Source organism: Arvicanthis niloticus, chromosome 3 (assembly GCF_011762505.2).
Source record: "Arvicanthis niloticus isolate mArvNil1 chromosome 3, mArvNil1.pat.X, whole genome shotgun sequence".
Classification (NCBI taxonomy): Eukaryota; Metazoa; Chordata; class Mammalia; order Rodentia; family Muridae; genus Arvicanthis; species Arvicanthis niloticus.
The window spans coordinates 136,044,523-136,063,793 of NC_047660.1; the positions used below are offsets into that span (position 1 = coordinate 136,044,523).

Below are 19,271 nucleotides of genomic sequence, written 5' to 3' on the forward strand. Positions count from 1 at the left end.
AAATTTACCTTGGAAGCTCTTCGTGGTAATATTAGGAAGCGTGTAATAAATTTACCTTGGAAGCTCTTCGTGGTAATATTAGGAAGCGTGTATAAAACAAGAGAGATGACTATTAAGAGAGGGTCAGTAAGAACTCTAAAATGGATAACTTGTGAGTGGTAGAAAGTGTGGAAGAAAGTAAAGCATGTAACTTATATCACAGAACGAGATGGCAAGGGACCTGTAAGGTGGTGTCACGGGGTACTGACTGGGGCCTGTATATTTCCATCAAATGCTTTCTAGAATGTTAAGACATGCTTATAGAGACAGGTGAAGGATCAACCCTGTCTCTGTTCTTTCTTGGCATTTCTTCTCCATCAAGTTTACTTTACCTCTGAATGCTTGTGAATTGTGAATGCCAATGAACTGTTGTGTAAACAATTATCAAACTTTTAAACAACAACAAAAAATCCCCATTAATATCAAAAGATTTTCTTGATTGAGGGAAACGGCCAACATTTGTCCGTATGTCAGAGTTACTGTGCAGCGCCATTATCCTGTGATATTTCTTTGTAGCTTCAAATACACCATCCTAAAACTGACTTGGGAGTTTTAATAAAATCATCACATTTGTGAGTATTCCTTAACAAAATATTGTCTTAGCAGTCTGAAAGTAGATTGCAGAGTGAACAGAGCATATAAATAAGGTCCCCTGATTTCAGAGCACAGAGCATAAATTTGCAAAGTAGATTTAATATTAAAGCTCTAACTTTGTGTTCCAGAAACTCAAATATTATTTGCCTCACACAAATTAGCACAGTCTGCACAGGTATGCAACCATGTACATAAGGCAGGCTGACGTGAATGATCAATTTGCACAACGGGGTCACTTCTCAAAACTAAGCGACAACTGTTTTCTTCCTCGATTTATTTGCTACGTATGGCCCTCAGTAGCACTTCCCATGGATTTATAACATAGCTACTAACCTGAAGACATGTGATCTGTATCCACATATATATTTCAGCATATCTTATAAACAACTTGACCAAGTGGAACAATGTTTTATTCTCTTGTGTGCTCTCTCCTAAGTTGAAAGATTCCCAAGCTTTTGAAATCAGCTCCTTGCTGATTACATATTACGTTTCAGAGATGCTACACTAGGTCCACTTTAGATGCTCAAATTAAACTGTGTTTTCCTGTTATAGAAGCAGTGCTCACTGAACACACAAGCTTTAAAACCAAGGTTTTTTTTTTTTAAAGACAATTAAAACTACATAGAAGCAGGTAGGGGGATATTAAAGTGCATGCGACTTCATCATCTATTACTATGTGAAGCCAGATACACAGTGCTCAGATGCTGCTGCAGACCCAGCTGAGTCTACTTCACTTGTCATTTTGCTATGGCTATTTCTTGCATCAGTGAAAATTATTCAGATCGTGGTGTTTAAATTCTATGCCATAGTCTGTTACTGGGTATCGTTATAAAGGCTTTCTAAATATCTCCATGTTTGTCTACAATTCATATGCTAAGATGACCTTACTTGGCTTCATGGGAAGGCAGAGGGCAGCACCTGAGCCATCCTGTGTCTTCTGATATCTTTTTGCCTTTGATTCAGAAAGTGTCGATTCCACTGACTGTTTCTTATTTCCACCAGCATCTCCTTTCCTAAACTGTCATTATTATTTCACACTTTAACTTCCATACCATGTCCCCACCAGTTTTTCTTTCTCCAGCACAGCTTAAAGTACTCAAATAATGCCTGATGTGCTTATTGTAAAACACGAGTCTGTTCATGTCATTCCCTGGCTTCATTCCTTCTGGTGGCAATTCCTTATCTTCACAGTGATACCTCCCTCATTCTTTAAAATATTTTCTTACCATCTGTTTCACAATCTCACTTTTCCCACTCTTATGCAGAATATGCTATGAACACCAAATTTACTGTCTACTACTCTTCTTCAGATTCCATATATCCTCAGAGATGTGCAGATATTACCAGCTCAGGATCCTGAGATAAGACCACTGTGAATTTAAGACTGATGTATTTTCAGAAAGAAGAAATAGATATGAGGGAAGATGGCCAAGCAAAGACTAGAATCTACTGCATCAGAAGGAATACCAACAGGACCTCCGTACAGCAATTTGATTTTGGAGTCTTGCCTCCATCACCCCCCAAGCAAACTAATTTTAGTTTTCTTAAGGTACCTACTCTGTTGTTCTTTGTAATAGTAGCCCTATGTAACTAATAAGCACCCAATCCCAGGATTCTTAGGTTTATAGTTGTTTACCAGTCTTTTTCTCTATGCCAGGCATGTGGATTGTCTAGGATAAGAAAGTTAATGTGTGGGTTTGTATATGCACCTGCGTGTGTGTGTGTGTGTGTGTGTGTGTGTGTGTGTGTGTGTGTGTGCATGAAAGAAAGAACACATTGATCTCTTGTTACTTTCTAACACCTCAGCAACATTATCATTGAGTTTGTATTCATTTTACTGGTAAAACTCTTTTTTTTTTTTTTTTTTTTTTTTTGGTTTTTCGAGACAGGGTTTCTCTATGTAGTCCTGGCTGTCCTGGAACTCACTCTGTAGACCAGGCTGGCCTCGAACTCAGAAATCTGCCTGCCTCTGCCTCCCAAGTGCTGGGATTAAAGGTGTGCACCATTGTACTGCCTCAGATGTCACTTCTGAGGAAAGGTTGTAGCTAGATCTCTTCTTTCATGCAGAGCACACATTCCCTGTTGGGAACCTAAACTTTTCATCTTATCTGAAGGCCTTGGGGAACTGTTAATCAAGTGTCTAGCACTGAGACATCATGTGTGACCAAAGAAGCACTGAAACACATGACTAGTTCAGCTTTGCTTTATGACCCTACCCTTCAGCATTCACACCTGCTCTTCAGATCTCTGAAACAGTTTGGCTCCAATCATCTGTTGTGAGAACTGTTTCATCTGATCACCTTCCAGTCTTCTTAGCAAACTCATATCTTTTCAACAAAATGCTTATTTTTTTTAAATACCAAGAACTATAATTTCTACACCTTGCAATCTAACAGTAATTATACTGTTCAAATGTAGATGTAACTAGTACATATATTAGACTGCTTATACAAGAGTCACCTGGTCAAGAAATTTCTAGTTCAGATGTGTGTGTGTGTGTGTGTGTGTGTGTGTGTGTGTGTGTGTGTAGGCGCATATGAGAATGGAGATCACCCTCAGATGTAGGTCGTCAAAGGCCATCCACCTTGGTTTTTAAGATCTATTCTTTCACTGGAACTTGAGGTTCAGAGATTTGAGCAGTTCTAGGACGTGTGCTCCTGGAATCATCCTGTCTTTGCTCTCCCAGGACTGGATTATAGGGACTCATCACCATCTCTCCTTTTCACATGAGGTCTGAGGATGGACTTACATGTGTGAACTTACAGAGCAAGTACTTTATTGACAGAACTATCTCTATACTTCCCATTATGCTCTTCCCAAAAGTAAATGTAAGTATAAAAACTCTCTTGAATATTTTCAATTCTGTAAATAAACAGAATGAAAAATAAATTAAAACACATGGAATGGAATAATGCATCAAACTAAGTCAAGGTTTGGTATAATATAGTTAAACTAATTACTACTTTGTACCATAATGACCAACATATCTAATAAGAAACAAAGCATTGCTCACTAAATCTCATCATTTCATTCATACAATTAGTTTATGATGAAACCATTCAAATATTACATCAACATGCAGACATTTTTTTGTTTAAACTTTTTTATTAAATAAAAGCCAAAAGTTAGCACATTATATATCAAGATGAATATGATTAAGACAGGACTGTATCTTATACATTTAGATGTACTAAAATGTAAACTTTAAAATGTCAGTGAAGGCAAAATAGTTTTCTGCAGTTTCCTCAAGTGCTTAATGGTGATTTTCATTTTTGAATCTAGATGCAGATAAGGCACTTGTGTTTTTGAGCTATACCTGAACTTGCCCAACTGAAGCATACCCCAGATGTCCTCTTCAAACAGGAATGCAGAGTCTTACACCGAGTCTTACACTGAGTTTTACACCGAGTCTTATACTGAGTCTTACACTGTCTTACACTGAGTCTTACATGGAGTCTTACACTGAGTCTTACACCAAGTCTTACATCGAGTCTTACACTGCGTGAGTCTTACACTGAGTCTTACACCAAGTCTTACACTGTGTCTTACACTTTCTTACACTGAGTCTTACACTGAGTCTTACACCGAGTCTTACACTGTGTCTTACACTATCTTACACTGTCTTACACTGAGTCTTACACCGAGTCTTACACCAAGTCTTACACCGAGTCTTACACCAAGTCTTACACCGAGTCTTACACTGTGTCTTACACCGTGTCTTACACCGAGTCTTACACCGAGTGGGCAGGAGCTATTTCAAGGAATTTTAAAGGTAGCTCCATCAGTAGCATTCCATCACCTTTCTTTTAACCATTTTTGTTTACTTCCCACTATTTTCTACTAATACATTCTAATTTCAAAAACATCTTTAAAGACTCTGAAAACTTACATCACATGATACAGACATCTTAACCTAAACTTATAGTCTCAAAACTAAAACGTTCTTTTTGCAGACATTTTCTTTGACTCCTATACATTTTCACAAAATTCTGTGTTTGCCTTAATCCTACCTTGGAATTTTTTAATTTTCCTCTATAGTAAGATTATAAATTCCTTTCTCTATCATTTTTTGTACATTAAGCTAGCCTTTCAGGTTACTGATTTTATTGTTGGTTTTTGGGGGGAGGGGTCTTTTTTTTAACTCTTTCGTCTCCCAGTAGTTACAGCACAAGCAAACTTTTTTTTTTTTTTTTTTTTTTTTTGTGCAGGCCATTAAAACTAGACACCAGTTATCTGACAGTTCAGTCATAGAAAAAACCAGAATCAGATGTGAAAAGAATCAGAGTTATAGAATGTATTTTGAACATTTTCATATAATTCTATAGATCTGTTTTGGGTAATGGTTAAACATAGTTTGAATTTAGTGAAGTCAGGGTTCATACCACAAGGTGTTTCCTGCTCATTAATTTTTATTTGACCAAGGAAGGAAGGGAGACCCAATAAACTGTGTAAAGTACAAGAATTCCTTTATCCAAGGTGATTTTCCAGTATTACATGCAGAGAAAAAGTGAAAAACGTTCATAGCCAAGTAAGGTCTAGACCATTACTTTGGAAACCAATTATGAATAAAAACAAGGCAAGTGGGTCTGAACAGGAAATGGTGAATGATAAAAATGCACAGAATAAATGAAAAATGCCTAATTAGCCAGTGAAAGGTTCCCAATGTTAAAACAGAAACCATTTTACTTATCTATAACTTTTCACTTTTGATTATATGGGCGAAGGATAATTCTAATTAAATAGGTAGCAAAGATGAGTGAAAGATGAAGGTTTTAAGAATATGAAATACTGTGGCCTCTGACCATTGATGAAGCATAGAAATAGAGCGTGTAGGCAGCTTTCCCAATGGCCTCTATAGATCGCTACTGGGAGTTGTGCCCTTGGTGATACCTTGCTCTTGAATGTAGGCTAGATCTAATGAGTCACATCTATAACACAGGAGACCTCAGACATAGAGTATAAGATTTGTATGTAACATAACAAGTTATCTCAACTGCTATTGAGTGGCATAAAAGATCAGAAGCTTATTCACTCATAATTTTAGGAATCATAAGTCCAAACTCAAGGCATTAAAAACCTTCACTTCCTCAGAAAATTAAGGGGAGCTTTGTTCCTTGCCTCTTCAAGCTACAGATGGATAATACCATCTTTGTATATGTGCAAATACCCTGTTTCCAAATAATTCCACATTTACAAATATTAAGAGCTAGACTAGATGTGTCCACTTAATTCTAAATTCAAATAATATGAAATGAGAAGACCCTCCTTGCCTTGATTATGTACAACATACTGTTGAGATCTGGTCTGTTGTTGTGTTATTGTAATACTAAATTCTGTATCCCAAGGACTAGTTGCCTCAAGATAAGCAAATTCTCATGTAAACCAGCTTTTGTTGTGTAAACCTTGCTCCTTCATTGAATAAAGATATCTACAACCTGTAGCTGGGCAGAGGAGATAAAAGCAGGTTTTTGGTTCCCAGGCTTGTGTTCTAAGGCAGGGATAGGAAGGGAAAGAAGGAAGAAGGAAGAAGGAAGAAGGCACCGTGAGGTAGGTGGAACATGAGTACATGGCCATGAATGCCGACATGTTGGAGTAAGAGACAAGGACCACTAAAGTAAAATCTTTGTTTTGTTGGGCAATTGATCCTGGTTAGCTGGAGCTAAGAAATTTGCAATGATTAAAAACAAACCAGAACCCTTTCCTCCGGGTCAGCACATACTGTGTTCCAGAGGCAGACAATGTTGTACTGTACCAGTGTACTTGGTAGTGTAAGAGTCACTCAGGTGGTACTAGTATTGTAGGCATGCAGAAGTCATTGAAAGCAGATAAAGTTGACTCTGTAGAGTCCCAGAAGAAAATCTAGGAGAGGATACTGGTGAGGTGCAACCCTGTAACCCTGTTGTAACAGTAGACTCCAGCATCTTGGAGATGTCAGTATAATGGGAAACTGCCAAGATCAATAGCAGCAATGGAGTGGAGTTGGCTTGAATCTGGAAGACAAATGTGTAGGCTACAGAGGGAGAAGTTAAAGAAGTGACCCAGGCCTTTGACAGGGCCTATAAATTGTGAGTGAATCCACCATTGGACTCCTTATCTAAGCTACCTAAATATTCTCAAAGTTCCTCCAGCTTAGACATAGTCTTCTTTAGAAATCTTCACATTTATTCATTATTTTTAAAAATATTTCTGATATAGCACTGAATCCCATAGACTTGTAGTCCAAATCCCATGGGACAGTTGCTTCAATAGCCAAAGGACCTCTCCATTAAAGAACACAGAAACTGCCTTAAAGAATCAATGGAGGTCAGGTCAGTAACAGCTGCTACAGAGGCAGCTATTTGAAAACATAGACACAATAATTTAAGCCAACATCTCATACTTTAAGTGACAAAGAATGTTGGCCCAATTAGTGATGCTCTCACCAGTGAACGCACATGACATTCTTGTACCAAATACTTTTCACACAAAAGTAAAGGTCACACCATCACGTACTTCCAGTTCTAAAAGTAAGTCTGTTTGTCCAACATGAGAACAGTCAAGCATACATGTAGCACAAAAGGATAATTAAAAAGTCAGATCACATTTTCCAGAATGATTTAGCAGAATTTACCAGATTATGTTTTATTCACATATTTGTTTTAGGTGACCAGAAAAAAAAAAAAAAAAAAAGGTATTTTTAAAAACAAGAGTGACTTCTTAGGTTTATTGTAGGAAACTAATGATCTTTAAAAAACAATCAAACAAAAAGGACTAATAAGCAAATTAATCAAGATAAGACTAGTATTTAAAACCTTCAAGTAAATGTCACAACAAAAAAAATAATAACAAAGTATTTTCCTCAACACGGTCATTTTGACTTAACCTTTTCCGAGTTTTATTCTAAGAATGGCTGACTAAATCCAGCTTTGCTGTAAAATATTTTCAAAGAATATTTTATGCAATCTGACAGAATAAAGAAAAGAATAAAAATGCTCACATCAAAAACAGGAATGAACTTGTGCCTACTTCTTTCTCTTGCTCTTGCAGTGAAGTGACAGACTCTTCACCCGTCTCTGATGTGATTAGATTTGTTCATAGAGCATTTTGAATAATCTTGCAAAAATGAGACTAGCTTTATGTGCTGTTCCTTTGAACATATTTTTATTCTAGAATTTTAAAAATTTCCAATTCAAATGGTTCTTAAATTTCCAAGATGAGCATAATATATCCAACTTAAGGCTGTCTGCCACCATTTATCACACTTTCTTAAAGAATTTGAAGACAGATGAACTTAAGTGACAGCAATCACCTTTTACAAAAAAACACTTTTACACTTTTAATGGTACTAACTTGAGAAAAACAGTATCAGAACATGGTCAGGTGTTTCAACTTTACAACTTGATACATATCAACACATGCTCCCCAGGATATAGAACCTAGGTTAAATAGTTTGGGGCAAGCAGTATCGCTACTTATTATGACATACAAAGCATCTCTATTATGACCATAAAAGACACTCAAAAAAAAAAAAAAAAAGACCAAGAATTTGAAAGGGAATGGTACATTGGATGGTTTCAAGGAAGGAAAGGAAAGAGAGAAATGATTTGCATGAAATTTCAGTGTTGAGTGAGCACATATCACAATTCTTATCAGCACCATGCTATGAAATTGAGATTTTTATGAAAAAGTGACAAGAAAAAAAATAAAACACTGAGGTTCTACAGTCTAATATGTGTTTTAGAAAAATGATGGAGCCTGTGTTGTTCCCAAGAGACAGGAAAGAGGGTGAAATAAGCTGAGTGCTTGTTAGAAGTCTGCATATATCCTAGCTGGTCTGCTCCTGTGGAGACACTGTATCCTGAGACATCCTAGAGGAGCCACTGAACTCAGAGCAGTGGGTAAAATCCCTCTCCCACTATCCTACTCCCCAGAGTTAGAACTGGGAGCCAGGTCGCATCAGCCACCCAAACCCTGCCCCTCTGGAATACCACTTCCCTACTGCCAAGCACCAGGTTCCTTTGGCTGGGGCAGACACCTAGCTGGTCTGGTCCTGTGAAGACACCATATCCTGAGCCATCCTAGAGGAGCCACTGCACACAGAGCAGCTGACACCATACCCTGAGACATTCTAGAGGAGTCACTACACTCAGAAAAGTGAACACCTAGCTGGTCTGCTCCCATGAAGACACCATTATCCTGAACCATCTTAGAGGAACCACTGCACTCAGAGCAACAGGATTTCAGGATCCCAGATGCAGCCTGAGTCCCAGGAGTTCTTCCACCCAGGAGCTTAGGATCACAGGATCACAGAGATATATGGACTCTGAGGAGTTCTGACATAAGCAAGATAACTGGAAAGACAGACTCCAGTCAGACACAGTGAGTACAGGTAAGACTAGAGTTAACCAGATGGCAAAAGGCAAGTGCAAGAACATAAGCAACAGAATCCAAAGTTACTTGGCATCATCAGAACCCAGTTTTCCCACCATAGCAAGCCCTAGACACCGCATCACACTGGAAAAGCAGAATTCAGAATTAAAATCACTTCTCATGATGATGATAGAGGAATTTAAGAAGGACATAAATAATTCCATTAAAAAAGTACAGGAGAACACAGGTAAACAGGTAGAAGCCCTTAAAGAGGAAACAAAAAAAATCCCTTAAAGAATTACAAGAAAACACAACCAAACAGGTGAAGGAATTAAACAAAACCATCCAGAATCAAAATGGAAATAGAAACAATAAAGAAATGTCAAAGGGAGACAACCCTGGAGATAGAAAACCTAGGAAAGAGATTAGGAGTCATAGACACAAGCATCACCAACAGAATACAAGAGATAGAAGAGAGAATCTCATGTGCAGAAGATACCATGGAAAACATTGACACAACTGTCAAAGAAAATGGAAAATGTAAAAGCTCTGAACTCCAAACATCCAGGAAATCTAGGACACAATGAGAAGACCAAACCTAAGGATAATAGGTATAGATAAGAGTGAAGATTCCCAACTCAAAGAGCCAATAAATATCTTCAACAAAATTATAGAGGAAAAATTCCCCAATCTAAAGCATGAGATGCCCATAAACATACAAGAAGCCTACAGAACACCAAGTAAACTAGACCAAAAAAGAAATACCACCCATCACATAATAATCAAAACATCAAATGCAAAAAACAAACAAACAAAAAAATACTAAAAGCAGTAAAAAAAAAAAAAAAAAAGTCAAGTAACATATAAAGGCAGACCTATAAAAATTACACAGACTTCTCATCAGAGACTATAAAAGCCACAAGACCCTGGACTGATAATCATATAAACCCTAAGAGAACACAAATGCCAGCCCAGACTACTCTACACAGCAAAACTCTCAATCACTATTGATGGAGAAAACAAGATATTCCATGACAAAACCAAATTTACACAATATCTTACCCCAAATCCAGCACTTCAAAGGATAATTGATAGAAAACGCCAACACAAGGAGGGAAACTACAACCGAGAAAAAGCAAGAAAGTAATCTTCCAACAACCCCAAAAGAAGATAGCTACGCAAACATAATTTCACCTCTAATAACAAAAATAACAGGAACCCCAAATCATTTTTCCTTAATATCTCTTAACATCAATGGACTCAATTCTCTGATAAAAAGATGTAGACTATCAGACTGGATACACAAACAGAACCCAGAATTTTGCTTCCTACAGGAAATGCGCCTCAGTGACAAAGACAGACACTACCTCAGAATAAAAGGATGGAAAATAATTTTCCAAGCAAATGGTCCCAAGAAACAAGCTGGAGTAGCCATTCTAATATCAAATAAAATCGACTTTCAACCAAAAGTTAACAAAAAAGATAAGGAAGGACACTTCATACTCATCAAAGGAAAAATCTACCAAGATGAACTCTCAATTCTGAACATCTATGATGTTCAAATGCAAGGGTACCCACATACATAAAAGAAACTTTACTAAAGCTCAAAACACACATTGCACCTCACACAATAAGAGTGGGGGATTTCAACTCCATACTCTCAGCAATGGACAGATCACAGAGAAGGAAACTGAACAGAGACACATTGAAATTGACAGAAGTTATGAACCAAATGGATTTGACTGATATCTGTAGAGCATTTCATCTTAAAACAAAAGAATATGCCTTTTTCTCAGCACCTCATGGAACATTTTCCAAAATAGACCATATAATTGGTCACAAAACAGGCCTCAACAGATACAAAAAGATTGAAATAATTCCTTGCATCCTATCAGATCACCACGGACTAAAGGTGATCTTTGATAATGACAAAACCAATGGAAAACCCACATGCACATGAAAACTGAACAACGGTCTACTTAATGATGACTTGGTCAAGAAAGAAATAAAGAAAGAAATAAAGAAAGAAATGAAAGACTTTTTACAATTTAATGAAAATGAGGACACATCATACCAAAACCTGTGGAACTCCATGAAAGCAGTGCTAAGAGGAAAACTCATAGCTCTAAGTGTCTACAAAAAGAAATTGGAGAGAGCATACATTAACAACTTGACAGCACACCTGAAAGCTCTAGAACAAAAAGAAGCAAATCCAAGAGGAATAGACAGCAGAAAATAACCAAACTCAGGGCTGAAATCAACCAAATAGAAACACAAGGAACTATAAAAACTATCAACAAAACCAGGAGCTGGTTCTTTGACAAAATCAACAAGATAGATAAAACCCTTAGCCAGATTAACCAGAGGGCACAGAGACAGTATTCAAATTAATAAAATCAGAAATGAAAAGGGAGACATAACAACAGAAACTGAGGAAATACAAAAAATCATCAGATCCTACTACAAAGGTCTATATTCAACAAAATTGGAAAATCTGGATGAAATGGACAATTTTCTAGACAGATACCAGGTACCAAAGTTAAATCATGAACAAAGTTAAGTCAAAGTTAAACTATCTAAAGAGTCTCATAACCCCTAAAATAAATAGCAGCAGTCATTAAAAATCTCCCCACCAAAAAAAGCCCAGTACCAGATGGTTTTAGAGCAGAATTCTATCAGACCTTCAAGGAAGACCAACACTCTTCAAACTATTTCATAACACAGAAACAGAAGGAACACTACCCAATTCATTCTGTGAAGCTACAATCACACTCATGCCTAAACCTCACAAAGACCCAACAAAAAAAAGAGAACTTCAGATCAATCTCCCTTATGAATATTGATGCAAAAATACTCAATAAAATTCTCAAAAACTGAATCCAAGAACACATCAAAACAATCATCCATCATGATCAAGTAAGCTTTATCCCAGAAATGCAGGGAGGGTTCAATATTGGAAAATCCATCAATGTAATAAACAAACTCAAAGAAAAAAACACATGATCATCTCACTAGATACTGAGAAAGCATTTGACAAAATTCAATATCCCTTCATGATAAAAGTCTTAAAAAGATCAGGAATTCAGGGCCCATACCTAAATATAGTAAAAGCAATAACAACAAGCCAGTAGCCAACATCAAACTAAATGGAGAGAAACTTGAAGCAATCCCACTAATATCAGGGACTATACAAGGCTGCCCACTCTCTCCCTATCTATTCAATATAGTACTTGAAGTCCTAGCCAGAGCAATTAGACAACAAAAAGAAGTCAAAGGGGTACAAATTGGAAAGGAAGAAGTCAAAATTTCACTATTTGCAGATGATATGATAGTATACTTAAGTGACCCCAAAACTTCCACCAGAGAACACCTAAACCTGGTTTTAAAAAAAAATCAGCAAAGTGGCTGGTTATAAAATCAACTCAAATTAGTAGCCTTCCTCTACATGAAAGATAAACAGGCTGAAAAAAAAATTAGGGAAACAACACCCTTCACAATAGTCACAAATAATATAAAATACCTTGGTGTGAATCTAACCAAGCAAGTGAAAGATCTGTATGAAAAGAACTTCAAGTCTCTGAAGAAAGGACTAGAAGATCCCAGAAGATGGAAAGATCTTCCATGCTCATGGATTGGCAGGATTAATATAATAAAAAATGGCCATCTTGCCAAAAGCAATCTACAGATTCAATGCAATCCCCATTATAATCCAAACTCAATTCCTCACAGAGTTAGAAAGAGAAATTCTCAAATTCATGTGGAATAACAAAAAACCCAGGATAAAGAAAACTATTCTCGACAATAAAAGAACTTTTGGAGGAATCACCATCCCTGACATCAAGCTGTACTACAGAGCAACAGTGATAAAAACTGCATATATTCATACAGAGACAGGCAGGAAGACAATGGAATAGAATTGAAGACCCAGAAATGAACCCACACACCTACGGTCACTTGATCTTTGACAAAGAAGCTAAAACTGTCCAGTGGAAAAAAGACGCCAATATTCAACAAATGGTGCTGGTTCAACTGGAGGAAAACATGTAGAAGAATGCAAATCAATCCATTCTTGTCTCCTTGACAAAGCTCAAGTCCAAGTGAATAAAGGACCTTCACATAAAACCAGGCAAACCTAAAGTAATAGAAGAAAGGTGGGGAAGACCCTTGAATACCTAGGCACAGGGGAAAAGTTCCTGAACAGAACACCAATAGCTTATGCTCTAAGATCAAGAATTCACAAATGGGACCTCATAAAATTGCAACGTTTCTGTAAGGCAAAGGACACTGTCAATAGGACAAAATGGCAACCAACAGATTGGGTAAAGATCTTTACCAATTCCAAATCCGATAGAGGGCTAATATCCAATATATACAAAGAATTCAAGAAATTTGACTCCAGAAAACCAAGTAACCCTATTTAAAATGGTGTATAGAGCTAAACAAAGAATTCTCAACTGAGGAAACTCGAATGGCTGAGAAGCACCTTAAGAAATGCTCAACATCCTTAGTCATCAGGAAAATGCAAATCAAAACAACCCTGAGATTCCTCCTCACACCAGTCAGAATGGCTAAGATCAAAAACTCAAGTGATGGTAGATGCTGGCGAGGATGTGGAGAAAGAGGAACACTCCTGCATTGTTGGTGGGATTGCAAGCTGGTACAACCACTCTGAAAATCAGTCTGGCAGTTCCTCAGAAATTTGGACATACCATTACCCAAGGACCCAGCTATACCACTTCTGGGCATATACCAAGAAGATGTTCTAACATATAACAAAGACTTATGCTCCAATACATTCATAGCAGCTTTATTTATAATAGCCAGAAGCTGGAAAGACCCCAGATGTCTTTCAACAGAGGAATGAATACAAAAAATGTGGTACATTTACACAATGGAGTATTACTCAGCTATTAAAAAACAATGAATTCGAAAAATTCTTAGGTAAATGGATGAAACTAGAAAATATCATCCTGAGTGAAATAACCCAATCACAGAAGAACACACATGTTATTCAATCACTGATAATTGGATATTAGCCCAGAAGCTTAAATACCCAAGATTCAATTCACAGACCACATGAAGCTCATGAAGAAGTAAGACCAAGTGTGGGTGCTTTGGTCCTTATTAGAAAGAGAAATAAAATACTCAAGGAAGCAAATTTGCAGACAAAGTGTAGGACAGAAACTGAAGGAGGGGGCCATCTGGAGACCATTCCACCTGGATATCCATCCCATGTGCAGTCACCAAAGGTAGACGCTGATGTGAATATTAGGAAGTGCATGCTGACAGGAGCCTGATATAGCTGTGTCCTTATAGAGGTCTTCCTGAGCTTGACATATTTAGAGGCAGATGCACACAACTAACCATTGAACTGATCAAGGGGTTCCCAATGGAGGAGTTAGAGAGAAGACTGAAGGAGCTGAAAGGGTTTGTGGCCCCATGAGGAGAGCAGCAATACCAACCAACCAGAGCTCCCCAGTGTCTAAACCACCAGCCTGGGAGCACATAGGGAGGGACCCATGACTCCAGCTGTATATGTAGGGGAGGATGGCCTTGTCTGGCATAGGTGGGAAGAGGAGATCCTTGGTTCCATGAAGGCTGGACATTGTGTGTGGGGAAATTCGAGGGTGGGGAGGTGGGAGTGAGGGGGTAGGTGGGGGCACATCCTCATTGAGCATGAGGAGAGGGATGGGATACGGGGTTCCTGGGGGAGGAGAATGGGGTAAGGGGATAACATCTGAATTGTAAATAAAATATCCAATTAAAAAAAAAAAGAAGTCTGCATATATCTGCCAGATGGAAATTTCAACTAGAGATGACACAGGTCATTTCTGATTGTAAGAAACAAAATAGGGAAAGTGCTTGAAATTTAAGTAGAGATTGAAAAGATGAAATCAAGTCATCCTGGAGCTTTCTATTCCCAGATATAGTGGGCAGGACCAAGAGTTCAATCTGTTATCTATGCCTCAGCTCCTAGTACACTAACAGAAACGTAACTCGAAGCAAAGATGACAAACATTTTTCAACCACATAAAATGCAAACTTACTGGTTAAAATTAAATTCAATCCAGGTCTTTCATTTATAGTGGACAGTGGACTTTCAATGGTTCTCTGGAACTGTGGATGACAAGACTTTTTCCTAATCAGAAGAGATATGACCATTCTCACGTCATCCAAGTCTGCTCCACCAGGGGCAACCATTTCCTATGAGTTTCAGGGTATCTTTCTGAAAACTAAATAGTTTATTTAAAAGTCTTTGCTCTTTCAAAGATTAAACACTTCCCAAACTCTAATCTTTCAGTTACTAAGAGCCTTTTATAGCAAACACAATCTAGATTAAAATTGTGACAACTGGATGACATTAAAAACTTACATTTTTAGCTAATAAATAACACACTACAAAATATAATTATTACCATGTAAGGGAAGATTTTAATATAATAAGAACTCAAAGATTAAAAAATAAAGAAGCTGCTGGGCGGTGGTGGCACACACCTTTAATCCCAGCACTTGGGAGGCAGAGGCAGGCGGATTTCTGAGTTTGAGGCCAGCCTGGTCTACAGAGTGAGTTCCAGGACGGCCAGGACTACACAGAGAAACCCTGTCTCGAAAAACCAAAAAATAATAATAATAATAATAATAATAATAATAATAATAATAATAATAATAAAATAAAATAAAATAAAAATAAAGAAGCTTAAATCATATAAATAATTTATTCTCTCAATATTTGAAATGTATGTGTGTTAATATATATATATATATATATATATATATATATCAGAAAATTTGAAGATATTGAGATTCAGTCTTTTGCTATGTGTTGTAATGCTAAATACAAGCCCCAAGACCTGGTTGTCCCCAGGGACCAGATCATGTACAATCTGCATGTACACAAGTGATGCTATATAATCTTGCTCCTGAAGTTATCCCTGATTGGTGAATAAAGATGCCTACAGCCTATAGCTGGGCAGAAGAGACAAGGTTTGGGTTACCAGCCTTAACGTCAGAGAAGAGACCACAAGAGGGAGGAAAGAAAGGGAGAGAGGAGAGACAGCATGGGATAGGTGAGTTATGAAAACAAGGCATGAAAGCTGGACAACTAGAGTTAAGAACATCCCAGATACAACATAGCAAGTTATAACTCAGGGATATTGATGAGCTTAAAAGTACTGATTCCTGAGATCTGAAATTACAGTCAAGCACAGCCAGGCCTGGCTCAGGCTGCGCTGAAGATGGAGGCCGGGCCTTCCAAGATGCAATGCAACTAACAGTAGGCTAGAATTACTGTAGTTCTGGGATTAAAATGTATGACTAGCTGGCTTCGCAAATGTTACAAACTTTATTGTCAAATTCTCTCCTTGGAAGGACATTCCATAGACTCTTCTCCCATGCAATTCTGAGAAACAGATGTGGTCAAAGTTTGTAAAATATCTTCAAGTACTGAATGAGGCTTTCTCACAACTCTCCTTTCTTCTACATCCACAAGTTTGGGAATACAGAGATGGACAATGGACACGACAACTTCTTACCCAAAACAGAATAAACATTACAGAAGCAAATCTTAGAATAAGATCCATTTTTTTCAGAAACACTGGTTGTTATACTATCAAAGCTGGAGAGAAATATGCAATTTCACCATAATCTCTCAAAAAATATATAATATTATTTTAAATTTATTTTACTTACATAAGTAACTTGACTTTCAATAAAAACTTACTCATAATACTGTCTGTATTTGTAGTTCTTATTTGTGTAATATAACTTTTAAACTATTTTTTAAACCATCCAGGCTTTGGAATTTTTTTCTGAAAATATAGGCTTGATACAATTAGGTGATAGAGAGAACAATTAGAATTTTGTTTTTTTGTTTACTATTTATTTTTTTCATCCCTGGTAAAAAAACAACTTTTCTTCAAATAAGTATTTTGTTAAAACTAAGTAAATAGGGCCTGAAGATATGGCTCGGTGGTTAAGAGCACTGGCTATTCTTCCTGAGGCCCCAGATTCAGTTCCCAGGACCCTTATGGCAGCTCACACCTGCCTGTAACTCCAGTTCCAGGGCATCCAATATCCTCAGATAAAGGCATATATGCAGGTAAAACACCAATGAACATACAAAAATGAAAGGCATTGAAAAAGAATTAAAAACATAAGTAAATAGGAATAGTCTCTTAATTTTTGAAACAATAAAACTGTTTATTCTGAAATTTTAAAAACTTCACATATAAAGAAAAAACTAATGCCAATCAATGAAGCTTGAAAAGGCAATCACCCACTATATTTTTTCAGGTTTACATAATCTAAATATACTAACTTGTGAACTACATGTTTAAGTATAAAAAATTAGAATGACACTTTGGCTTTAATTTATTTCTTCTGAGATCATATATTTTTATTTATACCCAGACAAAATATACCTTTAAAGTATGTCCTCTCTGGTAACCGTAAAGTATTTTCATGGGATTGGAGGGACTGATGGAGCAAGGCAGTTAACATTCCATTTCCTGGACCCATAAGTCCATTCCAACCCTAACTCTCCACCTGCTGGCCCACGCTGAGTATGTTCTTTACATTTTCCAAGGCCTCTGTTTTCAGAGTGCTGGAAAACTTTCATTTAATAATGGTTTAAATGTGTCTGGTTACAGATTTAACTTTTAAGAACAAACTTTTTCTTCTAGGAAACACTATAATGCTAGGGTTATCAGTACAATGTCACGGTTACACATTTCAGCTGTGACATTTACGGAAAAAAATTTCCATAAACATTTCCTGTATTTTGATTCCTTCTTTTCTCCTATGTTTCTCTATCTCACTTCCTTTCTTCATGTTAAAAAGTATAAAACCATAGTGGGTTAATAAGTAAAAGCTTTATTATAAACTGAAACAAAGCCACAGAACTGTTTTAATATACTCTAGGGTTTACTGGCTCAGGCATCTAATCAAAAAATAGACATCATTCAAATGAAAGAAACCAAGAAACAGTAGTTGGATTCTTTTTTAAGATTTATTTTATTTATATGAATACACTATAGCTTCAGACACACCAAAGCAGGGTCTCAGATCCCCACCACAGATGGTTGTAAGCTATCATGTGGTCGCTGGGAATTGAACTTAGGACTTCCAGAAGAGCAGTCAGTGCTCTTAACCCCTGAGCCACCTCTCCAGCCCCAGTATTTGGTTTCTTAATGAACAATTTGACCTGAAAGTATTCAGTAAATTAGATTACATTTTAAAAAATAATTATGAATTGTTTCTTTACCTATGAAATTTATTTTATTTTTTTTTTTTTTTTGGCTTTTTTTTCGAGACAGGGTTTCTCTGTGTAGTCCTGGCTAACGTGGAACTCACTCTTTAGACCAGGCTGGCCTTGAACTCAGAAATCCGCCTGCCTCTGACTCCCAAGTGCTGGGATTAAAGGCGTGTGCCACCGCCCGGCTTGGAATTTAATTTTATCATGATAATATCCATATGTAAATAATTGTTTAGTGTTATCCTAATGATACTTATAAGTAAATAACAGATTAAAGTTATCAGGATAATATCCAAAAATATATATTTCTCTAAAAGCAAATAATTTCCCAGAGTTGGGAAGAGGAAGAAGGCTGGAGTTTCACTAACTTTTTTTTTCAAATTAATTATTAGATCACATTTTTTGGATATTAACCAATTTATATTATACAAACATCAATAAAAACCCCTATACCTCCTGCAGCATCGTATTTAGCAGAAAAGTAAACAAATATATATAAACTTCATTCTTCATTTAGTTTTTTATGGTTATTTACTGCTTTTTCTTCCTGCCACCACTCCTCCCACAACAAAGAAAAATTCTGGACATGTCATCAGCCTGGGTGTCCTTTGCAGAGCTAGCCTCCTCCTCCTTCCTGACAGTTTATGTTTTGCCAAGGACCCTAAAGGACTTCCAGGACTGGACAATGACAGCATTATGATCTATTCATGATGATTCATTCCTGAATGAAAATGTGGACTAAATTAAGGACAATAAAATGAGTACACTTTCCCACAACTAGATAAAGATAATCTCTGTTCACTTGAATTGATTAACTGGAAGGCTGAGACCCCAGAGGCTATTTTGACCACCAATTGCATGTCTTGAAATATATCTGTCTTAGACATTGTTTTCTTGATGTGGAGAGACGTAATAACCAGGGCAACTCTTATAAAAGAAAACATTTAATTGGAGGCCTGCTTACAGTTTAGTTTGTTATCAGGGCAGGGAGCATGGCTGAATGCAGCCAGAAATGCTGGAGAAGTAACTGGGAACT

At 37.0% G+C, this 19,271-nt stretch overlaps 1 protein-coding gene across 5 annotated transcripts in view; it reads right to left on the reverse strand.

Annotated features, from left to right (window-relative positions):
• The window catches only part of Gulp1 (GULP PTB domain containing engulfment adaptor 1), a 263,083-nt gene that overhangs the window by 157,342 nt on the left and 86,470 nt on the right, over nt 1-19,271 (reverse strand). The window lies entirely within an intron of this gene.